We start from the raw sequence: 21,682 nt of genomic DNA, 5'->3' as shown, positions 1-21,682 counted from the left end.
TAACTAGCCTAGTCTCATATTTTCCTGGCAGTAAATTAGTGTATTAAAATGTATACCTCTTACTTGGAACATAACCCCTGTGTAAGTGGGGGGACGGGGATGCCTGTAATAATAAATTATTGTTATACCCCATCCATTTGGCTGGGTTGCCCCAGCTACTCTGAGCTGCTTTCAACGTAATATAAAATTACAACTAAACATCAAGCATTACAAATCCCCAATATAGATGTCTTTAGATAGATGTCTTTGGAAAGTCATGTAATTGGTTACCTCTTTGACATCTGATGGGAGAGTGTTCCACAGGATGGGCACTACTACCAAGATGGCCCTCTGCCAGGTTCCCTGTAACTTTACTTTTCTTGCAATGAGGGAACTGCCAGAGGACCCTCGGAACTGGACCTCAGTGTCTGGGCTGAACAATGGGCGTGGAGATCCCTGATGGATCAGATTGAAAGTCCGACTTGGTGTTGATCACTCTGTTTAGCACAGTGGTCATGTGGGTGTGTCTATGTAGCTCCCAGATAGAACCTCTTGTGTTTTCTCCTCTATGCTTGGTCACAGAATGTCTCTTTGGGTGATGAAGATTCTGTATAGCTGCTCTATATCATTGGCAGCATGTTTTGAGCTAGCATTGTGGCTAATAGACTCAAGCTACGAATTGAACAGTCCCTTGTTCGACACTTTCCTCTGCCATGAAGCCCAATAGGTCACCTTATGCTGGCCACTCCTTTAGTTTTGCCCCTCATTTGCAATATAGTGGGATGATAGTACTGATTTAGCTTCGCTTCCTGCCAAAAAGACTTAACTTCTCATAGGGTTGTTTTAAGGATTGCAACTTCTTAAGTTATATGAAGTGTTTTTTGTATTCTGCCAAGTTCTAGTGTTGTGGAAAAGACTTACTCCTACTTATCTCACGGCATTCTCTCTCTCTCTCTCTCTCTCTCTCTCTCTCTCTCTCTCTCTCTCCTCTCTCTTCCATTTCAAACTGAACAAACCTCTTCTACTTATTTATTTGAAGAACTGTAGCTTATTATTTTAGCCGAAGTGGCTCCTGAACTAGCTTACAAAGATCAGTAGCAAGTAGTCTTCCTAACCTGTCATCTCCCCTCCCCCTTCAAAATAAAGTACCTGTTTGCAAATAATGTTTATCTCTGGCTTTTACTAGAATTATCACATGTGTATTTTAGCAAAGCTTAACAAGATGTCATTGTTAGCTTCCCGTCTTGTTTCCCCCAGGACTGTACTCCACAACATTTTATTATTATTATTTTTTCTGCTGCCTTTTCCAAGCAAACTCCTCAAGATAGTTTGCAAGCAGGTAAAAGCAATAAATATTATTTTAAAATGTCAGAACAGCAATAGCATGTTACATATACAATGCATGATATTGCAGCTGTTGTAAGGAAAGAAAAAAGAGAAGAGAAGGAACGTCTGGCTTTTCCCAACGTAAAGTAGCAATTCTCTCTGGAGAGCCAGTATTTTACAAAGTTCATATTTGGGGCTTGTCTGCAGCAAGTCATAACATTTTGCAAACGGGGGGTGGGGGTGGGTCTTAATTCCCCCCCATTGTGTGTGAATACATTTCCCTAGCTATCACCTGCTGCCAAGCAGATGTGTTATTTATTAAACCTCTTGGTGGGAAAAGGATCCCCTAAGCTTTGAACATCTGTGATGATGAAAAGAGCCTGGTTTTCGTTGCCAAAGCTGCTTTTTGTCTGCCAATCTGGGTGCTCCTCATGTATAGGCAGCGGCATGCTTTCTGCACATGACGGAGTGTCTTCTTCAGTTCTCTGTGGATTAATGTTGGAAAGGCTTGCAACAAGCCCTCAAAAATGCTTTTCGACACTCAGAGCTTCTCAGTGAATGTCCCTTCTGAACTTGGCCCCCTAACCCATGAAGTATCTACAAAATGACATCACAAAGTCTTGATGACATTAATGAGAAACTGAAAATTTAAAAAGTAAAAAGAAAACTACTAAGCCAAATGAGCATATATAAAGATCCTTGAATGCCTCTCTCACCACCCCCCGGGCTGCTTTTATAGTCTCAAATGTTGTTGGGGTTTGCAAAAACCCCAAAGTCCTGGAGTCCTGCAGGCCAGGCTCAGAATATGAACCCGGATAGAGCAGAGGAGGAAAGATCCCAATTCCTTGGTGGATTCTTCAACCTCTTTGCCCAAGTCTTTCTCACACTACTACCTCAGATGCAACAGGAAGTTTCATAATTCCCTTTTCACCTGAATTTTGCTGTGTGCAAATTGGTGGCTCCTAAATCATGCCCTGGCTCTAGTGACTGATGTTCATAGAATATTTACACAGTAAGCTGCATTGGTTTGTTTGTTTGTTTATTCATATAATTCCTAGGCCACCTTTCTAGAATATATTTGGTGCCATGGGAGACCTGCAAGTGATTGATATAAAACTGCCGTCACCACAGTGCATTCCATTATAAAGCATTTGTTGAATTCATAATATAATTCCATTCTGAAAACATGACAAGATGAACAGATTTTTTTTTTTAAAAAAAAGCACCTATGTATGTAAATAACATCTAATTAGCTGGAAGATAGCACTGTTCTAAAAAGGGAATTAAAGCACCCACATCCAAAAATTATAACCTTCCCACCAATTCTGTATATGTTTATTTCTTTCATTCTGATACTGTGGTCTTCCAGTAGGACTGCGGGTGATCAAAGGTGTAATGTGATTTGATTTGACTTTCTGGCGTCTCAGCACCCATATGATTATAAAATACTGAATTGTTAGCAAATTGATGGTGCATTGCAGATACATACTGAATGAGGAGATCCAGCACTGAAAAAATTCATACACTTACCCTTTCTCAAAGGAATTGCAAATTGTCAAAAGGCAATTTGCAAACATGCCATTAAAAAACTGCTTAAAATAGTCTTAAAAGCAGTTCAATAAACAACTAAAGATTTTGCATTGTTTTAAAGTATAGGACAGAGAACCTTTCATCCAGCTGGAAAAGCTTCTTGAATTAGTCTTGCCCATCCCTTTCAGTGGTCTACTCAGAGTAAGTCCCAGACCTCTAACCATTACACCATGCTGCCCCTCCAGTATATAGGATTCATGGCCAAGCAGTGACACAGTGTGCCCCTCTGGTGTGCTTTTGGGTATTTCAGGTAGCACCCAGGACCCGGTCTTATCATATTGGCCCTGAGCCTACAATGCTGACCCACCGCATCCAATTGTGCAAGTGATTTTCATAATGGTTGTCTTTAATATTTGACAGCACGGTTTTCTGCTGGGTTGCACTGCTTAGTCAATGAGAACCTCTGCAGACAAATAAAAATGGGATTGGATGGCATGGAAATTGAGAGTCAAAAGGGCCCTGTAAATAATTTTAGAGTGCCTCCGGCAACCTGCTCGAACACTGCCATTATAAATAAGGTGTAATGTACTAGAGACTGAATTACAATCAAGGCAGCCATAAGGATGTGGAATGTGGACCGTGCTTATTTAAAGTATATACAGTTGGATTATGATCTGCAGGCAGCACAGCGTGAGGAATCAATAACCACTCACTCAACCAGGGGCCAAGGAGACTGTGATTATAAAAAAGGAGTTGGTGACAGGGAAGGGAGGGGGAGCGACTCAGAATTGTAAATGCCGATTTCCGAGGACGGTAGATATAGTAGTATAAGTTTCATTAATAGAGTGGCATTTATTAGTTGGCCTGTTGGCTCTCCATAAAATGCCAATGCGAAAGGAGGCTGAGATATCCTTTGGGGGGGGGGGGTTGGTAGGAATTTTGTCTTTTCTTCTTGATGATACAATGGGCTTTTCTTTCTGCTGCATGCATGGTCTTTGAAGAACTGTTTGCACCTACTGAACCAAATGCTACTGTGTCAGTGGAGCTGTGTGTGTGGAAGTGGTTTAACCTGCTCTGATGTGTGCTAAACTGCAGGGGTCAGCAAACTTTTTCAGCAAGGGGCTGGTCCACTGTCCCTTACACCTTATGGGGGGCCAGACTATATTTTGGAGAGAAGAAAAGAGAACGAATTCCCAGGCCCCACAAATAACCTAGAGATGCATTTTAAATAAAAGCACACATTCTACTCATGTAAAAATGCGCTGATTGTAAAAATGACTGTCCACGGGCCGGATTTAGAAGGCTATTGGGTCGGATCCGGCCCCTGGGACTTAGTTTGCCTACCCATGTGCTAAAGGATATTGTAGCAAACACGTCTGCCCAGAACTTTGCTCCAGGGAAGCTGTCTGAAGCAAGGAGGGGGGGGAACAGTTAAACCCAAGAAGGGGAATCTTTTTTAGAAACAAATAAACAAAAATGGAAGCTTGTGGCACCTTCAAAGGAGCTGTTGTGGCATAAGCTTCTGTGGACTAGAGTCGATTTCCCTGAATGGTTTCTTATGAAGGGGTATCTAGTCCATGAAGGTTTGTAGGTAAGGTGCTAAGTAGGAATGTCTCTGACCAGGGCTCCCAATAGTCAAGCTTCAGATTCTGGTGCCTGCGTCAGCAGCATTGTTTCAACAGCACTCTTGCCAACCTGCTGAAGTACTCAATTCTTTTGACAACAAGAACCAGTTCCTGTCCACCAGGGTCTATTGCCCCCCCCCAAAAAAAAGTGCTTGGCAGATCCACAACATACATTAAAAATACATCCAGTACACAGCCTCGGTCTAGTATATCTGAAGGAATGTCTCCACCCCCATCATCCAGCCCGGAAACTGAGGTCCAGCTCCAAGGGCCTTCTGGTGGTTCCCTCACTGCGAGAAGCAAAGTTACAGGGAACCAGGCAGAGGGCCTTCTCGGTAGTGGCACCCACCCTGTGGAACGCCCTCCCACCAGATGTCAAAGAGATAAACAACTACCAGACTTTAAGAAGACATCTGAAGGCAGCCCTGTTTAGGGAAGCTTTTAATGTTTAATAGACTATTGTATTTTAATATTCTGTTGGAAGCCTCTAAGAGTGGCTGGGAAAACCCAGCCAGATGGGCAGGTTATAAATAATAAATTATTATTCTTATTAGTAGTAGTATGGGACTTCCCCTCAAAAAATCCCATGAATTGTTGTTTGTTAGGGGTGTTGGGAATTGTAGTGTTGTACGGTGTTGTAAGGATGCTTAACACCATTCACTGAGAGATTGAAACGGTATAGAGTAGGGCGTTACCTGAGTGGGTGATATTGGGGTGTGTGTGGTTATGCTGCTGTTTGTGTGGTGGCATATTGCTCTATATAAGGAGTCTTCAACTTCTTCAGAACTGGGACACACCTTTCACCCTAAGATGCATTTTGGGACCTATTTATAAATTTATTTTTTTACCATACATTTGCATGGCTGTAGTGCTGCTCTTGCAACGTACCTTAGATCAGGTTGCAACCCAAAAGCTGAAAGACCAATACTCTAGATCATAGGCCTACTGACCCCTTTTCAGAAAAAAAGATTACTCAGTGCACCCCTGGAAATCTACCTGGAAATCTACCTGGTTCACCCAAACACTGGAAAACCCCTTGCCTCCAGCAGGATCACCAGATCCAGGGGAGGTGTCATTGCTGTCATTGAAACAGCACCCGAACTGGCGGTAAACGGCACTACACAACAGATAAAACATGTACAAACGGTTTTTCAATAATTTCTTCTTTCTTTATGTTTCCACTGCCCCCTTATTTTTATTCAACACCCCCCAATTGCACCTGAGGCTGCTCTAGATGGAAGTGGGTGAATGAGCTGGTTGTAAATTGTGATTAATGTTGCCTGGATTTTTTGTGTTTGCACCAGATGCTTGCTTTGCAACAAATTGTTGGCTGGGGGTTAGCTACGTGTGTTATGGGTATGATTGTTGGGAATGAACAGGAGTGAAATTTGTATGTGGAAGGATGCGCTTGGAAGATGCTGCCTTGTAGGGCTGCCAACTTAGAATAAAATATTGAGGGACCCATGTAAACCCCGCCTTTCATGATTGATCACAAGATGTGGCATACCCATCATCTTTGGGGTGGCCCCTCAAATATTGTATTAGAGGGGGGCAAAGGGGCCTCGGCCCCTAGGGTTTGCCTCTTATGCTGCCTTGTGTATAGGGTAAAGTATAGGTGCAGCGTTTACCTTTGTTTAGTTATTAATAATAACTAAATTAATAATATTTTAGTTACTAATTTATTTAATAATTAATAATAACAAGTTAATAATATTAAATTTTATTTTATATAATTAAAAATTAAAAATTATTAATAAATTAATATTAATTTGTACATGGCATTTTTATTGTATCCAGGGAAATACTTCTGCCTGTGCAATGGAACTCGCCGTCCTCCTCACACGCCTCTTGTCTTCCCTAATCTGCTCCAGAGAATTGGGGGAACCACCAGAACATATTCTGAGGTAGTAGGGGCAGGCAGGCGAGACACAGAGGAGGGAGGAAAAGCTCCTTTGTGCAAGGGAAGCCCTTGTACAGTGTTACCGCAGGTTAAGAACTTAATTCGTTCTGGAGGTCCGCTCTTAAGCTGAAACTGCTCTTAACCTGAGGAACCACTTCTGCTAATGGGGCCTCTTGCTGCCGCCCGCCACTGCGCAATTTCTGTTCTCATCCTGAAGCAAAGTTCTTAACCCGAGGTGCTATTTATGGGTTAGCGGAGTCTGTAACCCGAAGCGTCTGTAACCCGAGGTACCACTGTACAGTTAATTTCCCTTTGACATTTACATGAATATATATATAGTTTTCTTGCTAATTATTTGCTCTTAAATTGTTCACCATCTCTCTTGGAGCAAAACACTGGTCTCTAAATGTGGATCTTCATCATACTTTGCATTAGATTTTCATTTGTAATCATATCTTGTTATTTTTTTATACTTTAAAATTATTATTATTAAATGCAAATTGGTGTGAAATTGATTGAAGCAAAATAAATGAATAACTGATTAAAATCATCAGTTAAAAGAAAAGAAACATAGGAAAACAGATAAAGAAACCATTTTGGTGTTCTTTTAAAGTCTTAGCAAGTGCAATGCCCAATGGAACCAGGAACCAGATGGCTGCTGTTAGGAAGTGTCAGTCAGATTAAAAATGGGGAGTGAAGAGAGCAAGGATAGAACCTGCACAGGCCGCACATTTCCCTGTTCTGCATTTTGCATGCATTTTGTAATAACAGGATGGATTCATCTTTAACTTCCTATGCGAGTTAAAAATAAATAATAAAAATTTGGAGGCCATTCCCACCACCCAGCGTTGTGATTGGAACAAACGAACAAATGGTTTGCAAGTGTGGATCTCAAGGGCAACTAGGTTGTATTGCAGAATTTTGTGTGTTTGAGGGCCTGTAACTTGTCACACCGTTGATATAACAACAGCAGCAGCAGCAGCAGCAGCAGCAGCAGCAGCAACAACAATACAACACGTCTAAATACCATTTCCATTGGTGCTTAAATATTATAAAATCAGAAATAAACATGATCATACTCATTATTACAGTGGAGCTGAGAGAAAGTATTTAACCCCCACCTTTCCTCCAAAGGGTTCAAGGTGGTGCACATGGTTCTCCCTCTCCTCATTTAATCCCTATAAACAACCCTGTGAGATGGGCAGGTACATTAGGGGCTAACCAGGTTGTCCCCCACCAAAGGCACAGACTCAGAGGGACGCAAATATGGCACCATTCCGCCTCTCTGCCCATCTGCACACTCCACACTTCACTGCTCTGGGCAGCTGGGCAAGGTGCACAGGCTCCCCTGGGCGCTTCGGCAGGAGAATCCAGTTGCTGGCAATGACATCCCTGTAGGGCCCCCTCCGTGCTTGGTAGTGGCACTATTAGCTCCTTCCCAAGGGTGCAAGGAATGGGGAGGGGGAGTTGCGCCAATACATCTCATTGACAAGGGTGCAAGGGAGCCTAGGTATACCTCTGAAGGTAAATTAAGCTGAGAGATAGTCGCTGGCCCAAGGTCACCAAGTGAACTTCATGCCTGAGTGGGGACTTGAACCCTGGTCTCCCAGGTCCTAGTCCAGCACTCTAACCACTACACTACACTGCCTACGTCTCCCTAGTGAATTTGTGGCAGAGGTGAGATTTAAATTGGCTGTAGTTCAGAATATTGGTTATCTTGTTAGCCATGCTTTTCAAATGCAATTTGAAGAGGGGCTGAGTACATATAGGAGATCAGCCAGATCAGAGGTTACTGGGACCTACAAGACCAATGTTGAAAGTTGAGTTTAATCTCTCTCTCTCTTTCTCTCTTTCCCCTGTGTGTGTGAGAGGGGGAGGGGAGAGGGGACACAGAGACCAATTGCCTGCTCTAGGCTACTTGCAATATCAGTTTTTTATTCATGAGTGTTATAAAAAATATATGGTCACAAGCTTCATGCACAATTACATTCAGAGAGAGAAAAGCGATCCATTGTCTAGGTGGGAGGTGTGGAAAGTTCCTGGCTCTTGCTAAGGGATGCTAAGATGATTGTGCCACCTGCACATTAGGAAGCCACTTCCACAAACTCCTGCTCCCACTCCATCTGTTTAAATTTATGGCCTTCCGCTGCTGCTTTTTTCTTTTCTTTGCATGGACTCAATTCTCTTGCATCTTCCGTTTTTTTCTGTAGATCACGTTTAGCTTGGTAATCATACTGGGAAAAGGAGGGTAGTAAGGGAGGACAGGCCGAGGTGTGTGTTGCTATTCACATGGGGAAGATTTTTCCCCAAGAAAAATAAGCCGTATAACTTATTTTAATAATGACCTTGAAAAATTAAATAAAAAGACAATAAGCATGGTAGATTAGAAAGAACAAGCCAATTAAAAACAAAACATGCTCTGCAAAATTCTGTGACAGATAAAAGTGGCCTGCAACCTTGACAGTAAGAGATGAATACTAACATGATTTTGCAAGGACCACACACGGCTGTGGGTTTTTAAAAGCCTTCTGAATTTTTAAAGAGTTGTAGGCTATTTTAGAAAAAGTAGAAAGGTGAAAAGGCTATCTCACTCCTTTTTATTTTTATGTTTTCAGTTAAACAACTTGGGAAGGGATGTGGGGAGGAGGAGAAAGCCATACCGAGTTTGCCTGCAGCTGGAAGGCATGGAACAACATTTCTCCAACTTTAATATCTGCTGTTTCATTTTATATTCATCATGTCAGCATAATCTGCTTTTATGGGAATAGTCTTGGTTCCCGACCAAATGCATTTAAGCCCTTTTGCTTTTAAGTTTGATTGTAATGCGACTTGAAAATTTCAATGAAATGTTTATATTTAAGGACTGTAGAAATGGCAGAGAGAAAATGGAATTACAAAATCAATCAGAAAGCATCTTGCTCTTGTGTGCGTATGTCTCTCTGTTTCCTTGTCTCTCTGACCTTTCTTGTGAGCAGACAACTGAATGGCTGGCTGGAAACGTCTTCCCTGCTTGTTCTTCAGGGACATATTTGTACAATGTGCTGGAAGCAAAATGGGCTTCTTGAGCACAATTCTTCTGCATTTGGAAGGAAAGTGTGGTGTTCAGCAAATTTTTACTCAGAGTAGACCCACTGAAATTAATTGACCTAACTCAGTCATATTCATTAATTTCAGTTAGTCTACTTTGAGTAAAAATTAGTTGCCACCCAATCTACCTGCCAAGGGATAGCTATCCCTTGCCTTTGGGGGGAGGGCCGCCAATTCAGCAGGAACAGAAGAATCTTAAATATATCAGCTCCTAAGCAAGCACAGATTATTGTATTGTATTGTATTGTATTGTCATATATCATATCATAATCTTGTAATGCAGTTTTCAGTGATGACTGCGCTTCAGTCAGATGTGAAGATATGAATTTCTTGGCAGGCCTTGGGAAAGTAAAGCAAATTTCCTGCTTTTTTTAGCATTCTTCTGTAACATAGGGAAGTATCCCACTAAGGCTGGATCAAAGAAGCATTTCAGTTAAACACGTTGTGAACTTTGTATAAGAAATTGGGTTAGCAAAAGTGGAACTCCACAGTGCCATTTGCACAGTGTTAGAATGCCTAAACAACGGATATAAAGCACTTTTTCTTTGCCAATGTAGCTGAGTCCTAAGTGCTACTCAGGTGGAGGCCATGGCTTGGTGAAAGAGCATCAGCTTTGCATTCAGAAGGTCCCAGGTTCAATTGTTGGCACCTCCAGATCGGGCTGAGAGAGACTCCTGTCTGAAACTCAATAGAGTGGCCACCAGCCAGTGTAAGCAATTCTGAACTAAATGGACCATGTGGTCTGACTATGTATAATTTAAATGGGTATATTCTAAGAACAAACATTGGGTATTTACAACCCAAAATGTTGGTCATGTTATGGTGCACATATGCTTTATTTATTTATTTATTAATTTATTTATTTAATTTATATCCTGCCTTTCCTCCCCAAGGAACCATGGTGGCAAGTACACAAATCTTTATACAAATGGATTATCTAAAAAGAGTTCCAGCGCAGATTCCCCTTTAAGGTTGCAGTTCCCAGCATCTGCTATGGTGGAGTTGTGCTTGAAAATTCAACCACTAATACACTTTCCAAAATAAATATATTGAGGAGCAAGACAGGGTTTTAGATGTGTTTAGAGGGACAGCAAACAATCAAGAGAGTTTACCCAAATAGAGGTGATGGTTTACAGCTGAACAGGCTGCCTGGGTAGGTAATTAGCTGTTGTGGTTCCCACCAATCCACAATAATTTTGGAAACATTAGGCTAACATTAGAGAACCCTTGTGTGTACAAAGCAGTCTGCCCAACCTGACTGCTGACTGTTCTAATCTTATTTTGCATTCCAAGGTGGAGAAGAATTTCTGGGTAAATGACCCTCAATTCATAATGTGTCTGAGCATTACAAGCTGGGCAAATTTTCATTCTGAACTTTGACAGTGTTGCTACTTACCAAGGAATATTAAATAGCTAAGCCAATTTCTTCTTTTCACACTTATAATCATAGAATATAATCATAGAATCATAGAGTTGGAAGAGACCACAAGGGCCATCGAGTCCAGCCCCCTGCCAAGCAGGAAACACCATCAGAGCACTCCTGACATATGGTTGTCAAGCCTCTGCTTAAAGACCTCCAAATAAGGAGACTCCACCACACTCCTTGGCAGCAAATTCCTCTCTCGAACAGCTCTTACTGTCAGGAAGTTCTTCCTAATGTTTAGGTGGAATCTTCTTTCTTGTAGTTTGGATCCATTGCTCCGTGTCCGCTTCTCTGGAGCAGCAGAAAACAACCTTTCTCCCTCCTCTATGTGACATCCTTTTATATATATGAACATGGCTATCATATCACCCCTTAACCTCCTCTTCTCCAGGCTAAACATGCCCAGCTCCCTTAGCCGTTCCTCATAAGGCATCGTTTCCAGGCATTTGACCATTTTGGTTGCCCTCCTCTAGACACGTTCCAGTTTGTCAGTGTCCTTCTTGAATTGTGCCCAGAACTGGACACAGTACTCCAGGTGAGGTCTGACCAGAGCAGAATACAGTGGCACTATTACTTCCCTTCATCTAGATGCTATACTCCTATTGATGCAGCCCAAAATTGCATTGGCTTTTTTAGCTGCCGCGTCACACTGTTGGCTCATGTCAAGTTTGTGGTCAACCAAGACTCCTAGATCCTTTTCACATGTACTGCTCTCAAGCCAGGTGTCACCCATCTTGTATTTGTGCCTCTCATTTTTTTTTGCCCAAGTGCAATACTTTACATTTCTCCCTGTTAAAATTCATCTTGTTTGTTTTGGCCCAGTTCTCTAATCTGTCAAGGTCGTTTTGAAGTGTGATCCTGTCCTCTGGGGTGTTAGCCACCCCTCCCTGTTTGGTGTCATCTGCAAATTTGATCAGGATGCCCTTGAGTCCATCATCCAAGTTGTTGAAAAAGATGTTGAATAAGACCGGGCCCAAGACAGAACCCTGTGGCACCCCACTAGTCACTCTTCTCCAGGATGAAGAGGAACCATTGATGAGCACCCTTTGGCTTCGGTCAGTCAGCCAGTTACAAATCCACTGAGTGGTAGCATAGTCAAGACCGCATTTTACCAGCTTCTTTACAAGAATATCATGGGGCACCTTGCCAAATGCCTTGCTGAAATCAAGGTAGGCTACATCCACTGCGTTCCCTTCATCTACCAGGCTTGTAATTTTGTCAAAAAATGAGATCAGGTTAGTCTGACATGACTTATTTTTCAGAAATCCATGCTGACTATTGGTGATCACAGCATTCCTTGCTAGGTGCTCACAGACTGTTTGCTTAATGATCTGCTCCAGAATCTTCCCTGGTATTGATGTCAGACTGACTGGGCAGTAATTATTTGGGTCCTCTCTTTCCCCCTTTTTGAAAATAGGGACAACATTTGCCCTCCTCCAGTCTGCACCTCACCCCACATGAATTGTATGCTTTTTCTTTCTTTCTAATAAAATAGTTTTGTATAAAACATGCCCCCCCCCACAAAATCTTGATAAAGGGCTGTATCTATGTTCCCCTTAGAGTGCATTCTCTAGAATCAGCGGACCCTAGTTGTGTACATTAATTCCAGTGGGTCTGCTATGAGTAACATTGGATACAACTCAAAATTGGAAGGTGTCAACTTAAAAACCACTTCTGGATCTCCAGTGGAAAAGTCTTAGTTAGTCTAAGGTAAATTCACAGATCTGGGAAATTTCAGACAAGAGAGGCATGTTCTAGATTTGTCTGGTTCCAATTTGGGTGTTGCTAGTGTGCTGTCCTTAAGATTTTGTTGGACGCCCATCAACACTAACCAAGGCGGTCAGTGGTCAGGGATGGAGGGAGCTGCAGTCTAATAAAATATTGAGGGCACCATTTTGGCTATCCCTGTTCTAACTGGACAGTGTTGGTCATCAAGTCTTAAGTACATATGCCTTACAAGGATACTGTGAGGACAGAACAGGAATACAGTTTTTTAACCTGTCTTTAAGCTCTTATCTGGAACGCTGGTAGCGCTGTGGGTTAAACCACAGACCCTAGGACTTGCTGATCAGAAGGTCAGCAGTTTGAATCCCCGTGATGGGGTGAGCTCCCATTGTTTGGTCCCTGCTCCTGCCAACCTAGCAGTTCGAAAGCACGTCAAAGTGCAAGTAGATAAATAGGTACCGCTCCGGCGGGAAGGTAAACGGCGTTTCCGTGTGCTGCTCTGGTTCACCAGAAGTGGCTTAGTCATGCTGGCCACATGACCCAGAAGCTGTACGCCGGCTCCCTCGGCCAATAAAGCGAGATGAGCAGCGCAATTCCAGAGTTGGTCATGACTGGACCAAATGGTCAGGGGTCCCTTTACCCTTTACCTAAGCTCTTATCTATTCTTCTAAATACATTTAATACTAACATCACATTACATTGTGCTTGGCACTGCAGTTCATATTTGGGGTTGTGTGGTGTCATATTTCTGTAATGTCAGCTATTCTGTGAAGCCAAGAGTGTGACAGTTTTAATTGCATTGTGGTGCCATCTGACAGGGCAAATTGGAGAGAAGTCTTTTGGCTTGCTAAATACAGAAATCTGAGTGCGCATACTTGCTCACTTAAGAACAGGCACCGACTTTCCTGCTTTGACACCATAACTACGCATGGGTTGTGCAGTGCAGGGCTGCCAACTTGAATAAAATATTGGGGAGGGGGCAGGTAAGCCCCACCCCACATAATCAATCACATGACACAGCACACACAAAGCATCTGAATGGCAATACCCATTAATTTTGAAGGGACCTGGCCCCTTCAAATATTTTATGGGGGGGGCGAGGGACCTCAGCCCCTAGGAGTTAGCTCCTATGGTGAAATGTATACGTGAGTAGCTTGGTTTAAAAATAATGACCCTTGGTCATCGCCGAGATTCTAGGATAAAAGCCAAGAGCTTCTCAGTCTCATGAATATTGTTCACATTTATATTTGCATAATATCATTAGCTGTAGTGATTGATTGCTATAGTTTAGAATGTAATTTGTTTCATAATTGCTAACTAGAATTTTTGTAATGGATGGATTTGTTCTACTAAATTAGTGGTTTTAATATTTGGCCAATATTTGGCCAATTGAGCAAGGCCTTTTCTTTAGAGTGGTCAAACACTGAACATTATAATATCACATTCTAAAGATCAGTGCAATAACATCTAAAGGAGTTGGTCATTCAAACTTTTGCTGCCCCTTTTCCCAGGAGCTATGCAGTACAGCTGTCTTTCTCAACGTAAGACTTTTGATGTGGGTCCAGTGTTGCTGAGAAACAGTTCTTTTGTTGTTATTGTTGTTTTACAGAGCAACTTTCAAATCCCTCTTCGTTCATGAAGCTCACACTGTGAGTGGGAGTACGGGTTAACTACCATCACTCCAGGCTGAGTTCTACCATAAGGCTTTTTTGTGAGGGTGAGAGGGGGAATAAGGGTTAGAGGAGTGGATGTGTTTGCCTGATATCCTTGGAAGATGGTTGAGGAAATTTATAATTACTGTATTTTCCCGTGTATAACACACCCTCGTGTATAAGACGCTTCCTATTTTGGGGGACTCAAAATTAAGAAAATGGGGGGAGATTGCCCCTGTGTGTAAGACTACACCCCCTTTTTTAACATTATTTTTTGGTAAAAAGATCCTAGTCTTATACACAGAAAAGTACGGTAAGTCTAAGTAAAATAGGTCCTCGTGTACCAGCACAGGTTGAAGCCTGCACTGTGCAAGTGAATGGAGGCAAGCAAACCAGCCAGACCAATCCTTCCTTGTTAACTTTGCTGTTGCCTCCTCTGCTCACTCAGTTGCTTGGAACTCTGTGGCTGCCAGGCGAGCTGTTTAATGCAAGGCTGTACCAACCACATAAGCACAATGTTTGCAGCTTCTGTTCACTTAGCTAGGATCCCAAAAACAATGATAAAACTCTCACTTTCCAGACAGGGCTACATACAGTGCTGTGAAAAATATATTTTATGTCTGGTTTAAGTCTAAGGAGTCTCGTATGGCAGAACAACTCTAGCCCTGCCCCATAGCAACAAAATCCCACTTCCTAACCTGAATTATCTGTTTCATCAGTTATTAGCAGACCATCCACCAAGCTACTTAATGTCATCTGTCAGCTACAATGACATCTCTGTCTATTTAGCTGTCCCTATGCATGGGTTTCTCATATTGGCAGGGCATGACCTCAGTTTATATACAGTACTGTATTTCATCCTTAGCAGGTGCATGAAATTCTAGGTCTCCTGATAGTACTGTTATTGCTATTGAGGTTCAGATTAAGGTTTCTGTAGCAGTTGACAAACAGAAGTGTTCTGAGCGGATTTCCATGGTGCTGTTCTCCCCCACGCCCTCTTAAAAATACAGATATTGGTTACATCACCTCTTATATACCTCATAAAAAAGGTTTTTTATTTGAAGCTTTAGTGCTTTTTCAATGTTTCACTACCAAAGGTTATGGACTGTTTCTCTGTTGTCAGAACTAAAATGAACACATTTTTCAAAAGCAAAATGATTATTGTGTGTGTGTGTGAAACCTTGGGTGGGTTAGCTTAACTTGTCCCACTGTTCAAACCTTTTTCACTTGTGCTCCTGTTTTCCCTCTCCTGGTTTGGAAGGTTTTTGTGGGAAGACTAGAAATTGCATTCTATCTACAAGTCATACTTCACCAGGAGAACATATTACACTCCACATTTTGGTTTCTGAGATAACTCAGCTTTTTCAGCCAGAAAAAAGAAGTAGTTAATTTATAGCTTCCAAATTGGAAAATAATGAACCATTTGGCCTAACCTTCTGTCCTGATGGCAGATGAATTTATACAAGGGATAAATTCAGGCATAATGGAAAGCCATGATTTGTTTGGCCAAACCATGGATTGTCTTAATGTCTGAACCTAACTCTGCCCACAAACTGTAATTTGTTAGCTGTTTCAACAGAATGAAAATATACTCTAAAACACAACAAAATACCTCCCCCCGCAACAGTCAGTATTGAGTCTCAGAAGATTTGCTCTAATGGCCAGCTATGCAGGCCAAATGTATTATGAAAGGGGTGCCACATTTCAAAAAGTGAAAATCCAGAAAGAAAAGTTTTTGAGAAAGTCCAAAAAAAATGAAGTTTTTGAGCTAAGGCAGATCGCCAAAAACAACACTGCCAACATGGGTTGCCATATGTCCAGATTTTCCTGGATGTTTAAGTGATTTCTGCCCAGACACTGTTTCTGATGACCAATCTGGCCAGCTAAGTCCGGGAAATTCCAGACGTATGGCAACCCTATATTATGAGTAGGGGTTGGGGCACAAATGTGATCAAGGCTGCAGTTAAAGGCAAACGTACCTAATCCACACATACTGAAACAATACGTGACATTGAGAGCCAGTGTGGTGTAGTGGTTAAGAGCGATAGACTCGTAATCTGGGGAACCGAGTTCGCGTCTCCGCTCCTCCACATGCAGCTGCTGGGTGACCTTGGGCTAGTCACACTTCTCTGAAGTCTCTCAGCCCCACTCACCTCACAGAGTGTTTGTTGTGGGGGAGGAAGGGAAAGGAGAATGTTAGCCGCTTTGAGACTCCTTAAAGGGAGTGAAAGGCGGGATATCAAATCCAAACTCTTCTTCTTCTTCTATTGCCATCCTTTGAAATTACGGTAATACTTCTCTGAGTGTTGTGCTGCAACTCTCCAATCAAATAGTGTGCAAAAATGCATATACCAGGCTGAGGTTTGCATAAAATGCATGTAACATACACAGAAGGATGGTTCCCATCTCCCCCTTTTGAACAGTAATGATGAAGCAGGAAAGAGCATTGTGTTCTGCCATGTCACCTTTCAACTCCATGAAGTAACCTGAAGTGAAAAAAATTCTCTGGCTATTTCCCCCAATGCCCCACTCCCCAAACTTTGCTATGGGAAGGTTTCCCTTTTTTCAATCCATTAGTAACAATGAATGGATGCTAATTAGACAAGCTTTGCGGTTCCGAAACTTTCTACCTCCAGGATCTGCTTGAGAGGTAACAATTAGTATAGCAGGTAGATGCAAATTTTGTCCTAATCAGTTAGCAGTTACTGGAATCATTTTCCATTACTGTACTACCTAATCCATCTTTGAAGATTGCCAAATTCTTTGCCATAATAATATCATTGTTACAACAAGGAGTTCTATAGCTTAAATTTCCTATAGGTAAGCCCATACATTGACCCTGGACTCAGCCTTCCTATTTTAGGCTCAAAAGTGGGGAAGAGTTCTTTTATATTTCCCCCTCCCTTGCCCAAAGATGCCATTCAAAGTAGTTGTCATCTCCTGCCATTCCTTGCCATACCCTCCAACATTTTTCTGATGAAAATAGGGACGTCCCATTCCATAATGATAATTTTACTACAGTGGTACCTTGGTTTTCGAACATCTCGGAAGTTGAATGTTAGGGTTAGGGTTAGTTTTCGAATGCTTTTCTGAAGTCAAACATGCCATGCAGCTTCCGCATTGAGTTTTCCGTAAGTAAATGCTTCTGGTTTTTGAATGTTTTGGAAGTCAAACGGTCTTCTGGAACAGATTACGTTCGAAAACCGAGGTACCACTCTATTTATACCCCACACATCTTACTGGGTTGCCCCAGCTACCCTGGGCAGCTTCCAACATAACTCCATTCCGTTCAACATTTCTCTAATGAAAATAGGTATATTCTAAGGAAAAACAGGACATTCCAGGATCAAATCACAAACCTGGATGGCTTCTCTAAATCAGGGATGCCCCTGGAAAAAAGGGACAATTGGAGGGTCTGCCTTTTCTGCTTCTCCTTTCACACTCAACTTGTGCCCTACTCCACTTCCAGGCTGCATGTGCATTCATCCTTCCTTCTTGTACATGCACCTACAGCAGATTTATTCTTGTATATTTGTTCTTTATGTTCCTAGTTAGTTAGTTAGTTTGTTTGTTTGAAACAACCTTTTCTCTCTCTAATTCTACTCCTGGCCTGCTCCAGCCTTAAACCTCAGAGGAAGGAGACTTCCATTCCCCATAACTTTCCTTTTCTTCTTTAACTTCCCTTTTCCTCATAACTTCCCTTCTCTGCCTTGTTCTGAAAGAGGCTTGTGATGTGGCCAGGGTGCAGGTGGGCAAGTGAGGTGGTACTGAGCAGGCTGCAGCACTGATGCTCCCCATTTGGGAAGCAGAGTGCTGCACCACAGTGCCCCTTGGGTTCTGTCTCTGCCACGAACTTCCTTAGCCACCACATTTGAGAAACCGCGACCCAGCCATGAGATCTCCTGTCTTCATTCTGTGTGTACCATTTGGTCGTTCTCCATATTTTCTTCACAATTTCAGAGTCTACTGTCTACTGCTATCAGTATTAATATTTAATGCTTGTTTAGCATCATTCACATCCTAGACACCGTACAGAAAGCAGCAGTAATACAGTCCCTGCCCACAGGGCTTTCTGCCTTTATTAAACATACAAAACAGGAAAGGGGGGGGTGGAGTGAGTGAGAGAGTGGGAGGGAAATGGTAATGAAAAGCCTGAACGATGAAGAGTCAGAAGTGTTGCAGTGGGTAGAGTAGTGCCTAGGAAATGCTTTTCAAAACAAACGGATGTTCAGGAATGACTCAGGAGACCAATGCAGTTTGATGTAGGCAAGTTCTAAATGTGTATCTATGAGTAGTGTTAGATGGGTCACTGTATTTCTGCTACGTCAGTTTCTGCATGTGTTCATTCATAAGTCCGTAATGACCTGTTCTTACAGTACTCTGAGGTAAAATCAACATGAGGTTATTTTGTCCTAAATTTTGCACAGTTTTTTAAAATGCATTTTGGCATGTTATTTGGGTTGAGGATTGTATTGTGAGCTTCTGTGAAGTGCAGAATCGGAAGGACAATTATATTCTGGCCCAGGTATTATATTGGCACATGGGATATCTGTTGGCTCACTTAAAAGCTTTCAAGGAAGATTGAATACACATTTTTAATAAACAAGCAAACAAAGCATTGTTAATTTATCAGGGGAGAGCATGTGTCCTGCATGCAGAAGGTCTTGTGTTCAATTCCTGGCATCTTTAGGCAGGACTGGGAGAGATTTCCCGTCTGAAACCCTGGGGAACTGCTTCCAGTCCAGTCAATGTGCACAGTACTGCGGTAGATGACCCTGTGGGTTTGATTCAGAATAATGCAGCTACCTATGTTGCTGTTGTTGATAGGCGTTTATTCCCCAGCTCTCCTGAAGTATTCAGATAGGACCATTAGATGGAAGTTTGTGTTTCCTGTCCTTGTTCCTGGTTGGATAATGAGCGACCTGGGCCACTAACTGTCCTCGTTGGGGATTCAAGTGGCAGTGCCTCTGTCTTGGATATGTCGATAGAATAATTAGCAAAGTGCTGAGTAAGGGAGTTTGCAATAATGGTTTAACCTTGTCTCTGTCAAGGGGGAAAACAGCAGCTGGGTATTCAGTCAGCTATAGAACAGTGGGAGTTTTGTGAGGGGGTGGAGGGGGATAAGTCTGATGGACAGGTAAGCTAAGCTCCACGCAAAGGGTTTCACTTTCTAGATAGGGTCTGCTTTGCCTGTTCATATCTGTTCCACCAGCTTAAACTCACATCAGCTATCTTTTCAGTCCTGCAAAATGGGGAGTTTGTGCTGGGGGCCAGTGTTGGAGAAAGGAAAATGAACTTACGTGGAGCAGAAAACCTCTCTTGCGCAGAGGGGCATATGAGTCCTTGACACGAGCAGAATTTTAAAATATTGAAGTCTGTAGCTGTTGGCTACAATCTTTCCAAGAGCAGCTACTGCATATCTTAATTCTGAAGCCAGGGGCAAGCCCCTTTTTTAAGACCACGAAGATTGTGCATGGCTGCTCCTTTTGCTTGTATTCATGAGTATCTTTCAGAAATGGTGTGGGATCTTTCAGTTTCAGCTCATTTTTGGTAGCTGAGCCTAAGCAGGTTGAGTGTTTTGTGTTCTGCTGTTGGCAATGTTTGTACTAGTTTTAATTTGGTGGTATTTGGAAGAGGTTTTGTGTGCAGTGTATACGTGTTTATCACCAGGAGCTTCTGAGATACGAGTGGCCTAATAAAGTTGCATCAAATTTAATAACCTAAAATTTGGGCAACTGGCCCAGGGTCACCAAACCATCTGGGGTTCAATTCTAAGGGTCGAAGCCAGACATTGTGAATGACTTGCTTCTCCTTATATAAGGATTTGAAATGGTTTTCCTGTCTTAATAGCCCGTGGCTTGATTAAGACATAATGGGAATCCATGTTTTCCTGCTATGTCAGGTGTTGGGAACCTTTGGCCCTCCAAATGTTCCTGAACTACAACATCCATCAACCTTGGCCGTTGACCATGCTTGCTAGGGCTGATGGGAGTTGTAGTTCAACAACATCTGGAGGGACAAATTTTCCCCATAATTGTGCCATGTGAATGAGCTGTAGTGAGCTTTGGACTCAATGTGCTCCTCCTACCCACTTCTCTTTCATGGCTGCAAGGAGAAGACCTGAAGCATTCATTTCTGACTTTGAACAGGCCACTGTTCTCCCTGCCATGCAAAGAGTTTGTTTATCTAGTGATCTGAAACCACTGTTTTATCCTGGTTTATTCTCACTAAAATTAGAATTTAAACAAACAAGAGTTCCTGAGCTTGGACACAGGATGTACCTAGGGGTTGGTCAGGTTGGCCACTGCCAAGGGCGCAAGCCCGGGGGGTGGGCCCCACAAAAATTGTGCTTCTCCACTCTGGCTCATAGTGATTCAGAGTCCACCCTGGGCTGCTCCTCCACTGCTCTGGGTTGCTGGGCAAGGCATGCAGGCTGCTCTGTTCACCTTGGTGTAGGAATCCAGTTGCTGGCATAGGGCATCACTGCAGCAGGGTGGGCACTAATTTGTAGGAGAAGGAAAAGGGAAGCAAAAGAGGAAGGAGGTGAAAGAGAAGGCAGTGAGCAGAAGGAGGGAGGCGGAAAGGCAGGCAGACGGACCAACAGAGGAGAGGGGGAGGGGGAAGGAGAAGAGGAGCAGAGCAGCCAAGCTCCAATGGCTCTGGGATGCAAAAGGCAACAAAATGCAAACTTTTTAATTTCTGGTCCATGATCTCTCCCAGCTTTGGAGGCGCAAGGTACACCTCTGCTTGTACATTGCAGGAAACTCAAGCTTTGTTTGAAACCAGATTCAACAATCTTTGTATGAAGCTTTGAAAGAGAAAGAGGTATTGGGTGGGAGTGTGGCATTCACACTCCTTATTCGTGTAGCTGAAAATCATAATCCCATTATGTCTGAACTTGGCCACAGGGTGGGCAGGATCCCCCTGCCTTATTCCCAGAAGGTTCACAGTGCAGAGGGCTTCACTGGACACCTTTGCTGTGAAAGATGTAGCAGACTTCCCCAACCTGATGCCTTCCAGATATTTCAGACTACAACTCACATCAACTCTAGCTTGCACGGCCAACAGATGGAGTGTTGCAAATTGTAGAAGAAACATCTGTAGAGCACTAGGTTGAGGAAGGCTGATCTATAGCACGTTGTCAAAGGGCATGATAAGAGCTGTTCAACAGTGGAATGGGCAACCTTGGAAGGTGGTAGACTTTTATTGGAGGTTTTAAAGCAAAGGTTGGATGACTATCTAACAGGGATTCTTTAGCAGTGATTCCTGCATTCTAGGGAGTAGGACCAGAAAATCCTTGGGAATCCTTTCAAACTCTGCAATTATATGATATTGTGATTTGTTACGTACAGTACCATGATCTTTAAGCTTGAATACTGTTGAGAATGGGAGTTGCTGAGAGATACCCAGGAAGAAGCCCTTTTCAACAGTATCT

The 21,682-nt window shown here is 42.6% G+C and overlaps 1 protein-coding gene across 2 annotated transcripts in view; it reads left to right on the top strand.

The window, feature by feature from the left end:
- Positions 1 to 21,682, top strand: part of ASTN2 (astrotactin 2) — a 706,126-nt gene that overhangs the window by 128,022 nt on the left and 556,422 nt on the right. The window lies entirely within an intron of this gene.

The sequence above is a fragment of the Podarcis liolepis genome, assembly GCF_965112155.1.
Source record: "Podarcis liolepis genome assembly, chromosome: Z".
NCBI lineage: Eukaryota > Metazoa > Chordata > Lepidosauria > Squamata > Lacertidae > Podarcis > Podarcis liolepis.
Note: the sequence above shows the minus strand (reverse complement) of the source record. Positions and strands in the feature narration are given on the sequence as shown.